This window comes from Emydura macquarii, unplaced genomic scaffold (genome assembly GCF_026122565.2).
Source record: "Emydura macquarii macquarii isolate MOO-44397 ecotype Brisbane River unplaced genomic scaffold, CSIRO-AGI_Emac_v2 contig_2636, whole genome shotgun sequence".
In the NCBI taxonomy this organism is placed as follows: domain Eukaryota; kingdom Metazoa; phylum Chordata; order Testudines; family Chelidae; genus Emydura; species Emydura macquarii.
In genome coordinates, this window is record NW_027132773.1 from 27098381 (window position 1) to 27113311 (window position 14931).

Genomic DNA, 14931 nt, shown 5'->3' on the forward strand with positions numbered 1-14931 from the left:
TGTCTACACCAGGGGTTAGGTTGGTTAAACTGCATTGCTCAGGGTTGCGGATTTTTCACACCCCTGAGCAACGTAACAATATCAACCTAATTTCCTAGTGTAGACCAGGCCTTCGTGACTACTGGGCTGGGCTTTTCCTCTTTTATCTCCTCCCTTCAGGCTTGACACCTTGCACAGGTGTAACTGAGTAGGGCTATTTGGACCCACAGGCTTTCATTATCCCCTTCCTGGTCAGTGCAGGATCTTTATACCGCAGCACACACCTTCACCCTCAAGACAATATCCTGGGAACTGGTTTAGGAGGACAGATCCCCCTTCCCTCCCTGAAAAAAAAATCTGTATTTTGTTGTGCTTTCCCTGCCCAGTGTTCGACCGTGAAAGAGAAGAGCTGAAAGGACAGGTACTATTGCATTAACTGAGGGTTTGTGTTCATCATGGGGTTGACCCACCTGAAAGGGGCATAATCTATGACCAGGAGGACTTGTTTCTCAGTGAGGTAATAGCGGATACTAGTTCACTAAGTAAAGAACAATATTGATGTTGATACAATGTTAATACTTTTTTTTATTGATACTATTTACCCAATTTCTGTATTCACAATAAACGTGGCTTGTTGCCTTATCCCCTGAAAAAGATCCTGTGATATCTGTTATTTGAATAACAACAGTCTGCCTTGAGACTGGCACTCTTGGTCGTGAGCCACTCCAGACAGCATGACCCAGGATATCAAAGTCTTTCCATACAAAATGTCTCATGCAGTCATTCCATTCATTGCCCCGACAGTGCCACTTCCCCAGTGGCTGCTAGGGGAACCCAGGCCCAGCCTGTACTCCAAGTTCCAGCTCAGAGATTCTCTAATCAGCAGCACCATCTTAAACCTTGCTGCCATTTCCCTAAGCCTTTTCCAACATCCTATCATAGAATCATAGAAGATTAAGGTTGGAAGGGACCTCAGGAGGTCACCTAATCCAACCCCTTGCTCAAAGCAGGACCATCCCCATCTAAATCATCCCAGCCAGGGCTTTGCCAAGCCGGGCCCCTAGGTTTCCTTCCTTCCCTCTCTAATATCCAGAGAGTGGCTGCAGGCTCCCTCACTGCAGGTCTTTTTTCCTCCCAGCTTCCTGGCTTTCTACTAGCCCAGTCTGTTCCTTCTCAGTTGGGTTCCATCATAATTCAAGGATTTACATAAGCCACCTAATTAGGCCACTTAATTCCCTTCCACTGTGGCCTATCTGGTTAATTGACTCCTTCTCAGCCTCATTAACCTCTTCTAGGCTAGAGTGGACTGAACATCCAATCAGAGGGATGTAAAACTAGTCCCCTGGTCTGTGAGACTCTTCGACAGCATGCCAACCCTGATGAAGACCTTCAGCTGCTCTATGGGTTTGGCCTTTGCTGTAGGGCAGCACAAGGGAATTGCCTCCAGACTATGGTGGCATAATCTAGGATCACTAACATATAGAGATGCCCTGCCATGTTCTTTTTCTAGGAGACCAAACAAATTGATCCCTATCCTTTCAAGTGGGGTGTCTGCCATGGGAAGGGGAACTAATTGGGCCTTGACCATTCCCATAGGGGCAAGAAGACATGAGGCACAGAAGTCCTTAACCTCTTGGTAAATGCTGAGCCAGAAAAGTAGCCTAAAATCTTGGCCAGAGTTTTCTTATGCATGACCTTTTGCTGATAAGGTCATGGAATGAGGAGCTGTTCTTGGACTTCCTGTCTGGTGGTTTTGCTCCAGACAATACAGTCACTTGGCTCAGAGCTCAAACTGAAAGCCTTGATGGGATTTGTGTAGGTCTATTACTACCCTGTTTACAGGCATGGCACAGGGTCTTATCTTCCCTCTGCTCCCAAACGAAGCTGGAACATGTAGTTATGTCATCCATCTCTGGCAGGGGGCAAGCAATGCCTCCTGACTAAGTATAGTACTCAGAGAAGCTTTCTTGGCCAGACATCCCCAGTTCTGGGTTAGTCTCCTCACCTGCACCTGCCAGATAAATGGAGTCTCAGTCTCCCTCTCCCAAGGTCTCCTGGATCAACCCTTGCAAAAGTTTGGGGGTTGCTCAGAATCTTCCCAGCACCTCTGGGTCCAGAATAACTGGGTAGGTTAGCTTTGAGACCAAATCTACTACATGGGACCCTCTGTGCTCTCCATCATCATTTGCATGCACATGCTAGGATAGGATTTGATGTCCCCATGGATGCATTGTCAGTAGAGGATTTTCCTGAGAGTACCTGGTGTTGGTACCAAATGGTCCCACACCAAAGTCTGACTACATCCAGAGTTCACCAGGCCCATCACCTCCATTCCATTTATCTTCTCTAACTGAATGGACTTTGCTAACACCTACCCGCCCCATTGTTGTTCCTTACCCTGGATGTATATATATACCCCCTATCTGATTTCTATTTCTTGCATCTGATGAAGTGGGTTGCAGCCCACGAAAGCTTATGCCTGCAGAAATTAAATTTGTTAGTCTTTAAAGTGCTACAGGACTCTCGTTGTTTTTGCTGTATACAGACTAACACGGCTACCCCTCTGGAACTTTTCATGTAGTAAGTATATTTTTTAAAAGAACCGTTTATCTTAAATTAGCCATGAGAGGGAACCTAAATCTCCCCTTAAATGTAATGGAAACATTGTAGAGCAGGGGTCACTTCAGGCTGAGAGAGCACCTTTGAAACCATCTCTTGTCAAATAATTTTATCCTGCTGAGACCGAATGGTATGCTCTCCATCTGGGATTTCTAGCAGCACTGCTCCCACTGGATAGCCATCACTAGCAGCTCGCCTAGTGCTAGGCACCAGACCTGCTGGAATCTACCTTTTGACATGATTGGTAGGTGAAAAGGAAGACAGGAGAATGGAGAATGGGGTGAGCGAGAGGGTAGAGTGTAAAAGTGGAGAAAGAAAACTTAGAGATATCAGAAGAACATGAGAAAAACAAAGGAGAAGACAAAAAAGGAAAGAAGAGGCAAAAGAATGAAAGACAAAACATGCCTCCCTCCAGAAACATCCCTTTGGTCAGCCACAGACTAGAAGAATTGCCTCCACAAAAGCGAACTGAGGCATCAGAGGTGGCAGGAGTTATGGGTACAAGCTGAATCACCTGACTGAACAAACAAATCAACTGGGACATCAGTTATTTTTTAAAATTTGCCATCTGTCGTCACTCAGAAATTTCTGAAATAAGCCCATGATATACATGGTATATATATGATATATCTATCTATCTATCTATCTATCATATATATATACATGACATACCATGCTCCCTGTTGCCAGCATTAGTCAGTACACATGAGGCAGGGATGTACTGCCACCTACCCTAGTTTTTTCAGGACTATCCCAATTTGCCTATAAATATGCATGCATATCTAAGGTGGTGTATAGACTATTCTGTTCTGTGCTTGTACAGTGGATAGCACAATAAGACACTGGTCCATGACTAGAGTTCCTAGGCACCATCACAATACAAATAATATATAATAATAAATAATAATCGGATTTCTCATATGTTTAAAGTTACATATGTGTTTAACTATCTTCTTGAATTAGGGCCTTAAGGCTTGATCCAAAGTGCCCTGAAGTCCATGAAAAGACTTCCATTAATTTCATAAGTAGGCTTGGCAAAATAGGATTTTAATTTTTTTATAATTTTGACAGATAATATCAAAGTTTATTTTTTAAGCTTTCCCCCCCTATTTTTATCCATTTAAATTTTCACAGTTACAGGAAATGATGGGGGTGGTGAGACAACAGTGTGGGTAAAACAATCATTTAATGACTATAGATGTTGAGATTCAAAAAGTTAATGCTTTATAATTGATAAAACACAAATTGTCAACATCACATACAGAATATACAAAGTAAATATCCTTAAATCACATTCTAAGTTCAAGCAGCTTTTTTTTCACTTTGCCTGTCTGCAACTTCTGAGTATTATCAACAGAAATATCTTTTCACCAGTTTGTGTGTGTACAGTGAAATAGACATTTGCAGATAAAATTCTAATCCTTCCAATCCTATTCATAAGCATTGGATCAGTCCCTAAGTAATCTTTTTTTTACAGACAGCAATATTAAATGAATTTCTTTATCTTTTTGACAATATGGGCCACAATTATGCAACCACTTACATACAAGAATAACTTTCTATAGTTCAACTTTCTTTGACTCATGAATACCAAGGGTTAGGAAATATAAACAGGGATACTTGAAGGTTTAATTATTTTCAGCTAGCTATAGTTTAGTCATTGCACTTTTTGTACAATAAATAAGAGAAGACTGGGGAGAGCCAAAACTGTTAGAATGGCACCTTTTCTAACTATTCATTTTCACGTTAAGAATGATTAATGAAGAGCTCCCTGTTACTAACCAGGAGTATCTGATCCATAAATCCCAACTGTTTTCCCTGTTCTATTTAAAAGTCACTTGATAATAGGATCATATATACCGGGAATGTATGTGTAACCCTCCTGCCAGTCGGAGTTGGCAGCAACAAGGGCCAGGTTCAATATCCAGGGGTTCCTTCCAACAATACAATACAAAACTGTCTCGAGCCCCCATCCAGTAACCTGGGACAATTACACACCACCCCTTGGATACCTCTAGGGGTAATACTTCTTCCCTCACAAGTACAGAGACTGAGTGTAGAAAATAGATTTTTAATAAAAAGGGGGAAAAGTAACCCAGCATTAACTTGGGAAAACACCACAAGCAGGATTCACATGCACCATGAACAAAACACCCACCCCAGAGTACATTGGGCAATTTCCTTTTGCTTCAGGTTCTTAAGTCCAGCAACAAGAAGGTCCTTTAATGTGCCCCTCTCTTCACAGCACCCCACTCATAGGTATTGTCCTTAGTCAGGGCAGATTGAGAGTCTAGAGGTGCAGCTGAGGAGTTCACTTCCCACCCCAGTGCTGCCCCACTGGCCGACTGTCTGCTGATCTTCTGGCCACTCCGCCTGTCGCCCTGCACACCCACACTTCTGCTACCACCTTCTTCTCCACAGTGACCTTTGCAAGTCTGTGACCTTTGCAGGTCTGTCTCTTTAAGTTCCATGCAGCTCTCTGATTCTCAGCTCTCAGTGCGTGAACCTCACTGCTGAAGCTGGGTCAGAGCGCTGTCCCACAGTAGATGATGTCAGCTCTACTGAGCACTTAACAAAAAAAAACCTCCTAATGGAATCTTAACTAGCTCTATCTTTGAACAGTGGGAGGGGAGGTTAAACCATGCCTAGGGCTCTTAGGCAGAACTCACACTTCCAGGCCAGAATACCTGTCCCCACCCTCTATCAATCTCCACAGGGCTCTGGCGTCCGAGCCCGTTGCTTAGCCAGTATGGTTCAGTTGAAGGTGATCCCTCCATCAGGACAGGCTAAGCACAGTTCTGTTGCCCTTTATTCATACAATAAGGGGGACAACATTTCATTACCCCTGCATTTAACACTAAAGTGATTTGTAACCCAACATCTGCCAAAGGTATCATTTGGGCAAAGCAGTCCCATCATGCTGAGCACCTAAGCAGGGTGGGTGTGCTCATGCAAATACCAGCTCGGCAGGGGAGAGTCCATTCACACCCTGCTTACATATGGAACAGATGTTTTATTGTATCTGGGTGCCTTAGCCTGAGTTCTGAAAGAAGACGGGAAGAAGGGTTGAATTTGCTACTAATATAATTTATATTTGACTCTGCTTTTATATTTTTGTCTCAATTTCATGAGATAATCGCACACACCAAAATTGGAACTCTGGGTGTGAATGCCAGGATACTTGACTAGCTGGACAAGGTGCTTCAAATCCATGTTCATAGACTGCAGACCACAATTCATGAAAATGCCCTGTAAGTGCTCTGCTAAACATATTAACTGGAGTTCATTTTCTTCAGTATTTAACTTTGCTGCTAACAAGAAGAATGTGACACTTACCTACTTAAGTATGAAAGAAACAGACTGAAGATGTTAATAAAGAAAACTCTGCAGACATCCACTGATGATGATTACCAATGGAATTTTTCAACATAAGTCAACCAAAAAATTCTGTGTATGGATTCTGTTGTTCATCTAATAGCTCACTAATTATGAAGTTGAATAATTGGCAATGGAATACTTGAGAACTTTTGTAAATTTGACCAAAACGAGTTTAAATCGGGAACTTATGCTCATACAGTACGCACATGCTGACTCCCTATCACAAGGATAAACTAAAATCAAGTTTGGTACAAGATGACAGTCTCTTAGAAATAATTATAATGATTGGAACTGTATTACAGAGGATTCCTGTGCTGCTCTGCTAACTGTGCCTGGAATCATTCCAGCACACTTTGAACTGCTGAGATGAGGCATTGTGATGGGGTCCCTCAGGGTACAACCTGGTAATGGGGTACTGCTGTGCCCCCTTAATTCTCCAGCCTGGGCTGACCCTAACAATGTTTTGCTAGTGACAAGCAGCAAACCCCTCCAGGTGCTGTTCTCACTCAGCCCAACAGCATATGAAGCCTCACACCCCGTTAGATTGCATGAATGGTCCCAGAGACACATAAGAATCTCACTGACAAAGACACTAGCCAGTTCACCCCAGCTCCCTGCCTTGCACCCCGAGTTGCACTGTCTTGCCCTGGTCAGAAGCCTGACCAGGATAAGTTTATTACCTAGTCCGCCCCACTCCTGCAGTGTGGGGAGGATATACACCAGCTTTTGTTAACTGAGATGACATTTTCCAACCAAAATTCACTATTTTAGTTAAAATATAAAAACAGATTTATTAACTACAGAAAGATGGATTTTAAGTGAGTATAAGTGGTAGGCATAAGAGATCAGAGATAGGTACCAAAGCAAACAAAGATAAACAGAGAATCTAAATCTTAAACCTTTAACACTAGGCCAGTGGTTCCCAACCTTATCGAGTGTGCAGACCTCTTTTCAACCTCCAAATATTTTGTGGACCACCACATGCTACTAGTTTTATTTGAAATTGTACATTTCCTTGGTGAGGATGTTATTATTTTTCTTTCCGCAGACCCCCTGTAGTAGGCTCGTGGACCACCAGGGGTCTGCGGACCACAGGTTGGGAACTGCTGCACTAGGAAGTATCTAGATTAAGCAGTTTTCTCACCCCACTGGATGTTACAGCTCTTCCATACACAAGCTTCTCATTGAAATTCAGGACCAGTCTCCTGTTGAAGTCTTTGGCTCTCAGCACTCTCATTGCTTCCAGCATAGGTGAGGGAGGAGAAAGGCCAAAACATGAGCCACTGTCCCCTATTTTATATGCATGTCCATGTGCCTGGAAGACACTAGTCTGGACAAGTCCTGGTGGGCTTTGCTGAGTCACATGAGTTGAGCAACTCCCTATGTGGTGCTTGCACAACAGTCATTGAATTGTATATTCTTTGGTTACAATTATAACTCCTTTGCAGGATAATAGTCTCTTAGGGTGGGACCACTGCCCTTGTAGAAGTAACTTTTAAATTTATAGCATATTTATTTTAACAACTATACAGTAAAACTTTATAACTTGATACACACTTACGATACACATACTTTGAGAAGATAATGGGTTTTAGTAGATTATGACCCTTCATTAGATATTTTATGTGGCATGCTTGGTATGAACTATTATGACCATACAGAAATGATGAATATGAGGTTTACGGTGTGCTGCTTTGGGGTACAGTGTATGACAGGCTTTTTTGTGCCAAATCATCTCTTTTTACTAGATGGTTTTCCATCAAACCATCAGAGATGTCATCAAGGAACTTAGGCTCTAACTTATTATATATACGAGATTCATGACAGAAACATGAGGATCTTCAAGGTCTACGATAACATACTTGATATTATAATACAGTATGGAGAAAAGTGGGCTAAGATGATCCGGACTAAGAAGTTCCTCTGTCACAACTCTCAGGGCTTGATTCTTGAGTCCACTCTTGCTGCTTTGTGCCAGAATGGTAGCATGTTATATCCATTTTACACTGGTGTAGATGACTATACAAGATGCAAGATAGGGGAGAATCAGGCACTGTATGTCTTGAGAATATTGTACTCTACTGACGAGCTACAGCTTGGAAAGAACTTAATTATCCTTCTATATAAGAGTTCTTCCTTTATGTGCTCCTTCTGTAGTAGAGCTCTTCCTATAGTGCCCAAACCACATGCCTCCCCCAACTGGAGAGATATGGATCAGGGAACTGCGGTTGTTTGGTTTATTATACAGCAGTGAAAGCCTCTCAATAGTTAAGGCTGATTTTGATCCCCCTTGTTACTCAAAGAAGAAAGAAAGAAATCTTCATGTTTTCAAATTTATAAAATTTCCTAGAAAATTTTGAATAAATTAAGTAAGAAAAAGACTAAAATAACTTGTTTTCTCCTCATTGTTAATGTGTGGCCCCATCCCTTATTTACTGAGCACTATTCAAATCCTGCTCTAAAAAGAGAATTATTAATTTCCTTGTGGGCTCTTCTATGGCGCTCCTTCCTGAGTGCTTCATGAACTGAATTCATTTTCACAGCAACCCCGTGAAAAGATGGGCTGCAATTTTATAGATGGGGAATTGAGGTGCAGAGAGATTAAAGTCAGACGTATCCAGTACTTTTGGATGCCCATTTTCAGATACTAAGGCCTGATTTTTCAGAGTGCTTAACATTCTATAGCCGGTCAAAGTGTGCACACACACCACTCCTGGCTCCTCACTTCAATTGCAGTGTCTTTGTCTAGCCAGTCCCAGTCCCCACTTCCAGGCTCTGTGTCTGAATACCAACCTTCCCACCCACACTGGCTCTCAACCTCAAGCTCCCTTCCAGGCTCCTCACTCCATTCTTCTTGCCTAGCCAGCCCCAGTCTTCTGCTCTTCTGCCCTGGCTCCTCATCTGATCTCAGTCTCTTCCCCCATCTAACTAAGGAAGCCACTTGTCCGGTTTCATACCAAAGAGCCCTTTTTTTGGCTGGTTCGTCCCCTGTCCGGCACTGGGACAAAACTGGACATGGTTTTGTCAGGTATCAGACAGGGGATGCCATTTTGAACAGCACGTTGCTCTGCCCCCACTGGCGTGACCTGGCCATATGCTGCAAACGGCGACAGGCCAGCGGCAACAGGGCAGCACGCTCTCGAAAATGGCACACACACCCTGAGTATACACACACCTGGAGTATGAGGTCACGCTGGCAGGGGGAGGGTCACACAGGCAGTGGCAGGCCGGTGCCATTCCTGGAAGTGCTGGAATGTCCGGTATTTCAGGAACATGTGCAGGGCCACCTTAGTACCCACTGATTTCCAGTCACCCTCCCACCCCCTATTCACCCTGTTTCTCAGTTCCAGTGTCCTTGCCTAGCTAGTCCCAGTCTCCTCCACTCAGACGCCTTGTCCAGATCTACTTCCTCCACTGCCCCTCTTCCCCTCTCTTGTCTCCTCTGTATTTGAGCTAAGCAACTTCCTGGGCACCAGCTGAGGGAGCACTGAGAGCACAGAAAACAGTCTCCCTGTTCCCACTTCCAGTGACCAGGTCCACAGTGGCCCTTAGCAGCATTTCCAGCTGAAACCCTGGGCTGGAGTATGCTCAGCTGTAAAACTCTAACAAGTCTTTAGTGAACATGTGTGAACTGAGATTTTTCAAAGAGTTATAACGTGGCCGAATTTGAGCAGTTTTTCACTGGTGTCATCCCTGACACCAAAGCCACCATCCTGGAAAATTTCAAGTAACTGCTCCAAAGCATGGAGGCACTAGAGCATTTCAAAAGATGGTTGTAAGTTATTTTTTAACACAGCAAAACAATGTATTTTTCCTTAATCTTGTTCTCTGAAACAACTGGGCCATTTGTACTGAACTTTGAGGGGGGGAATCAGCTGAAAGTAGACACCTAGTATGGAAAATTTCAAGTCACAAGCAACTGAAAAGAGTCTTATAAAGGGAAGTGTCAGTCAATCTTAACTACAGGTGGGGCTATCAGATGCCTATAATTCTTGTACAATGCTTTGGTACAGAGTCAGGGTGATAAGCACTTGAATAATCACGATAGACTGTCATCCTGAGTGAATGGTAAAATGGACAGTTTCCAAGGACAGGAACAGTAACATGTTTAAGAAAATGTGTAAACTGCCACAGCATGGGCAGGCTGTGTAGTGGGACCTTGCCTGGTGGTTGTGGTGGCACAGTTCAGCATAATGGCAAGCATAGATCCAGCAGTCAGGTACTGGTCCAAGCGCAAAGTCGGAGTCAGAATAAAGAAGCCAGTCAATGTTCAGAACCAGAGCCAGGATCAGGAACACCAACCCAAAAGATAAGCATCAAATATAAGTCCATATATATCATCAATGTCACACACATTTCCTAAGAAACACGTATATTATTATAAAAAACCTACTGTCCATCAGTCCATATATTAACTGATAATATTCCCCTCTTGTGGCCCATTCTGTGTGTCTGCAGCAGAGAACCCCCTCTCTCCCTGGATCCACTTATACCACTGCCCTGGCTACTCACATACTAGAAAGCAGCACACATGGGAAAGAAGCCTTCACAGATGTGTTACTCACCCTCCCACTTGGATTGGGAGTAGGCAAGTGGGGATGGGGAGTGGGTGGAGCCTTGGCTGATGCCAACCTATGCTGTTTCCCAGTTGGCTCCTGAGGTTGTGCAACTATGATCTACCTTTGCTCAGGACTTGTGGGAAAGCAACAATCTAGCCCATAGACATCATTATGACATCCACTCAGGATCAAGTGAGGAAAGAAAGTGGACTTGAAAGAAGGAAGTCCTTTAAATTCAAATAGTTTAAAAACCAATGAAGGTGAAAAGGTGGCAGAAAATTATGACAAACAAGTAGAAGGGAAGATAGATTCTTGTTGGGTGACCTTTCTAAGTGCAACGTGAAAGTCCCACTTATGCGAATGTGTACATAGGTAAGGATAGATTAATGTCATGTGACTTATGGACTGGTAAGTATGCCTGGCTGCTGACAACACTCATTATCACATAGGCCCCAATTCTGTGAAACACTGAGTACTCTCAACTTCAGTCAGTGGGAGTTGAGAGTGACCAGCAATTTACAATCAGTACTTCAAGCCTAGAGTCTGGTAAATGTTTAACATGCACTCGTCTTCCCTAAGCAGTTTCCTAAGCAAAAAAAGAGAAGCCTGGATGTTTTATTCCTTTTTAACACCTGGGATTTATATTACCAGCTCTCCCCAGCCATCTAACTATCCCACATGTGGTTGGATGGGCTAGCATCCAAATCTATTTGAAAATATGCAGAATTTAAATAATTTTCTGTGAAGTAATTGGAAAGAGCATTGAGTTTGCCTTGATGGTTAGACTTGCTCAAGGCACTGATCATGGATATTCTTTGGAGTGGTTGCAAGGCTTATACTTTGCATCCAGAATTTAATGTTTTATTATATTTTAAGGTTAAAGAAAACATTACACGTAAATCATTAATCCACAAAATTTCTTTCTTTGCTATTAATAGTACAAGCAGCTGATCTACTGTAGATTACTATTTTTTTCCAGGTAATTTCATTTAACTATATGAGAAACTGAGGTACACACTCCTTTTATTGCTGCTTCTTGAGGCACATTATCAAGAAACTTAAGGCCAGGTTGCTCACACTTGCTCTGGGCTAGGTTATGAAAATCCCTACTCAGCTGTGCAGGGTAGGGAGGTCCCCCTCATTCTCTTGCTCAGATTGTCAGTCTGGCTGTCGGGGCCGGAGAAGGAGCTATGCACCCTGCACTCTCTTGTGCAAACAAGTGGGCGAGGAGATAGCAGAGAGGGGCGGGGAGTGAGTGGAACCCAGCCTCCACCCAGGCCCCAGGAACTGGCAGGGCACACAGTGAGAAGTAAGCTGCTCTTTGAAAACAACTGAAGTAAATTAGGGCTTGTCTACCCTTGAAACACTCACTATAGTGATGGGAGGGTTTCTCCTGTCAACATGGTTAATCCACCTCCCTGAGAGGTGATAGCTAGGTCGATGGAAGAATTCTATTGACCTACCGCTACACTAGGGGATAGGTCAGCTTAACTACATTGCTCAGGTGGTGAGTGACATAGCTGGGTTGACAACTTTTGAGTGTAGACCTGGCCTTACTCTCACCCCAGAGCAATGGGAGAACTGGGAAAAAATTGAATTCTCTGAGTCACACTTTGTTCTCTGGTCCTTTCAGGGCATGGTGCAGCTTCATGCTATCCTTTACTCATTGGGAGATTGCAAAGTTACAAATGGAGCTCTCAGTAAATAGACCTATTCTGTTCAATTTTGTACAAAGGTATCACACTCATCAGATCTAAAGGGAGCAGAATATGGTCCTAAAATAAAAAAATCAAAGGGCTCAGCGCAAATGGAGAAATACGTTTCTATGGGCCTAATTCTGATATCTTTACTCACACTGCATAGCACCTCACTCCACTATCCAACATGAGTAAGAGTATCAGTCTCAAAATGTGGAACATCCTTTTGTTCTGTGTTTGTACAGCATCTAGCACAGGAGTGGGCAAACATATTGGCCTGAGGGCTACATCTGATATAGATATGATAAAATATATGATATATATTTTATGGTGGGCCATACAGAGGGGCAGGGGAGAAGGGGCGGGGCTGCGCGGGGGGAGTGGCAGCCGTGTGGCGCTGCTTGGGTCTGGGAACAGCTCCAGTCAGAGCGCCGCTGGGCCTATGTGGTGGGAGAAGGGCGGGAGAGGGAAGGGGCAAGGCCGGGATGGGGGAGTGGCCACCGCACTCTGGCCAGGGCGCTGCTGGGCCCACGTGGTGGAAGGGGAGGGGCTAGGAGCGGGAGCGGCCGCCACGGCAACCACTGGTTGAGCTAGAGGGCCTGATTAAAAGTTTGCCCACTCCTGACCTACCACGATGGGCTCCTGATCCATGACTGTGGCTTGCAGTTGCTTCCACAGTACAAATAAATAATTATATTAGTAATATACAGTGCTGGCACTGAAAAGCTTGCCTATACCTCAGCATCTACAGTATTCCTTTGTAAATAGCTTCATGAAAATCTTGTTTTGTGGCCTAAGTGAACCTAGTTTGAGGATTTGAAAGTGCTTTACAAATTTAATTAAGCCTCACAAAATCCCTGTCATGCAAGGAAGTATTATGATCCATATTTTACAGATAGACTATATGAGGCACAGAGTGTTAAGTGACTGCCAAGGGTCAGACAGCAAGTCAGTGGCAGAGGAAGGAAAAGAATGCAGATCTCCTAACTTACAGTCTTATATTCTAACCACTAGATAGTCTCATGTCATAGCAGTTGGAGGTCAGATTTTAGATAATTAAATAGACTCATGGTATTCACTTCTTGATTACATCAGTAAATTGCTGAGTGAAGGGATTTGAGCTATATTTTACAACTGTTTTTCATATATGCTTTGGTTTAGATCATTCTGTAAAACTAATAATTTTACAGCATTTAATCTTACAGCAGTTTCCTAAAATGTCAAAAGAAAATGTAGTTCCCCACCCCAAATTGTTGAAATAAAACAATCTGCATTTAGTAAACCAAAGCGTTAGAATGTGCCACAATATTGTAATTACTGTCAGTCACCCATGCAGCTTCAAATTTCATTTGTCCATCAGATATTGTCTATAATCAAGGAAATGTAAACATATAGATACTGTAAGCCATGTCTACACTAGCAAGCTTACAGCTGCACTACTGTACTAAAGCAGCTGCACCGCTGTAAGATCGTTCATGTAGCCACTCTATGCCGATGCGAGACAGCTTGCCCGTCAACATAATAAAACCACCTCCATGAGCAGTGGTAGTGCGGGAGAAGCTCTCTCCTGCCAACATAGTGCTGTGCACACTGCCACTTATGTTGGCGAAATTTATGTCGCTCACGGGGAGTGTTTTTTTATACCCCTGAATGACATACGTTTTGCCAACATAAGTGGTAGTGTAGACACGGCCTTAAATTAAGTCTCCAGCAACTTTTGCCTTCTAGGCAAAGAAGATCCAGGTTTCATAGGCTCAACAGGTACTATACCTTATCATCCCTCCAGTGAAGGATAACTAAAATTTCTCTGTACCGCCCCCTTATATTACCCAAAGTTTATTGTCTCTGTTTCAAGAGCCAGGAAGGTTTCCTGGGGTGCAGATTTTGTCCCTGGTTTGATCATTAAGTGGTCTTCTCACCCATTGGTTTACCTTAATGGCTTTGTTTACCTTGTATGTAAATGTACTTTAATTGTTCTCTGGCTTACACAGCTTGACAACAGGTGAATCTATAGTCCTCTGTCCAAACCAAACTGGTTTATCAAGGCTGCCCCCAAAACATATGGTAGGAACATATTTCCAGCATGCATGCATAACTCTTTACATGCCATCTGTACCTACATCACATAATGATATTCATGACCATTGTGTCACCAGTTTATATATGATACCTTACATGACATCTTTGTGTTATATATTATGACAACAGGGTGTTGGGGCAATGAATGTGTCAGGCCTGATGTGAGGGATGGTGTGTGTGGGGTCTCTGCCAGGTGGCATTGATCGGCTCCCAGGGTGACAGGAATATTGAATAATTTCACATCAGCATCACAAGCAGCAAACACAAGCACAGACTCATAGAAACTGGGGGGAGAAAAGACATATTAGGTCATCAGGTCAATCTCTCTGCTGGTGCAGGATTGAAACATCCAGATGTGGTCTCATCAGAGCAGTAAAGAAAGATGTACACTGTGCTGCTCTATGAAACTTGCACTGGCCTTTTTACTGCCACATCATATTGCAAATTTTTGTCTAATTTGCTGCCCTCTATTAGCTCAGGCCTCCTTAAGCCTCACTGTCTTTGATTCTTTTCTCCAAGATACAGTAGTTGGCATTTTCCAAGGTTAATCTTATTTTATTTTCTGCACATATTTTTAACTTCTCTTACTTCTCTGTTCATAGGTGCTGAACCTAGGGGTG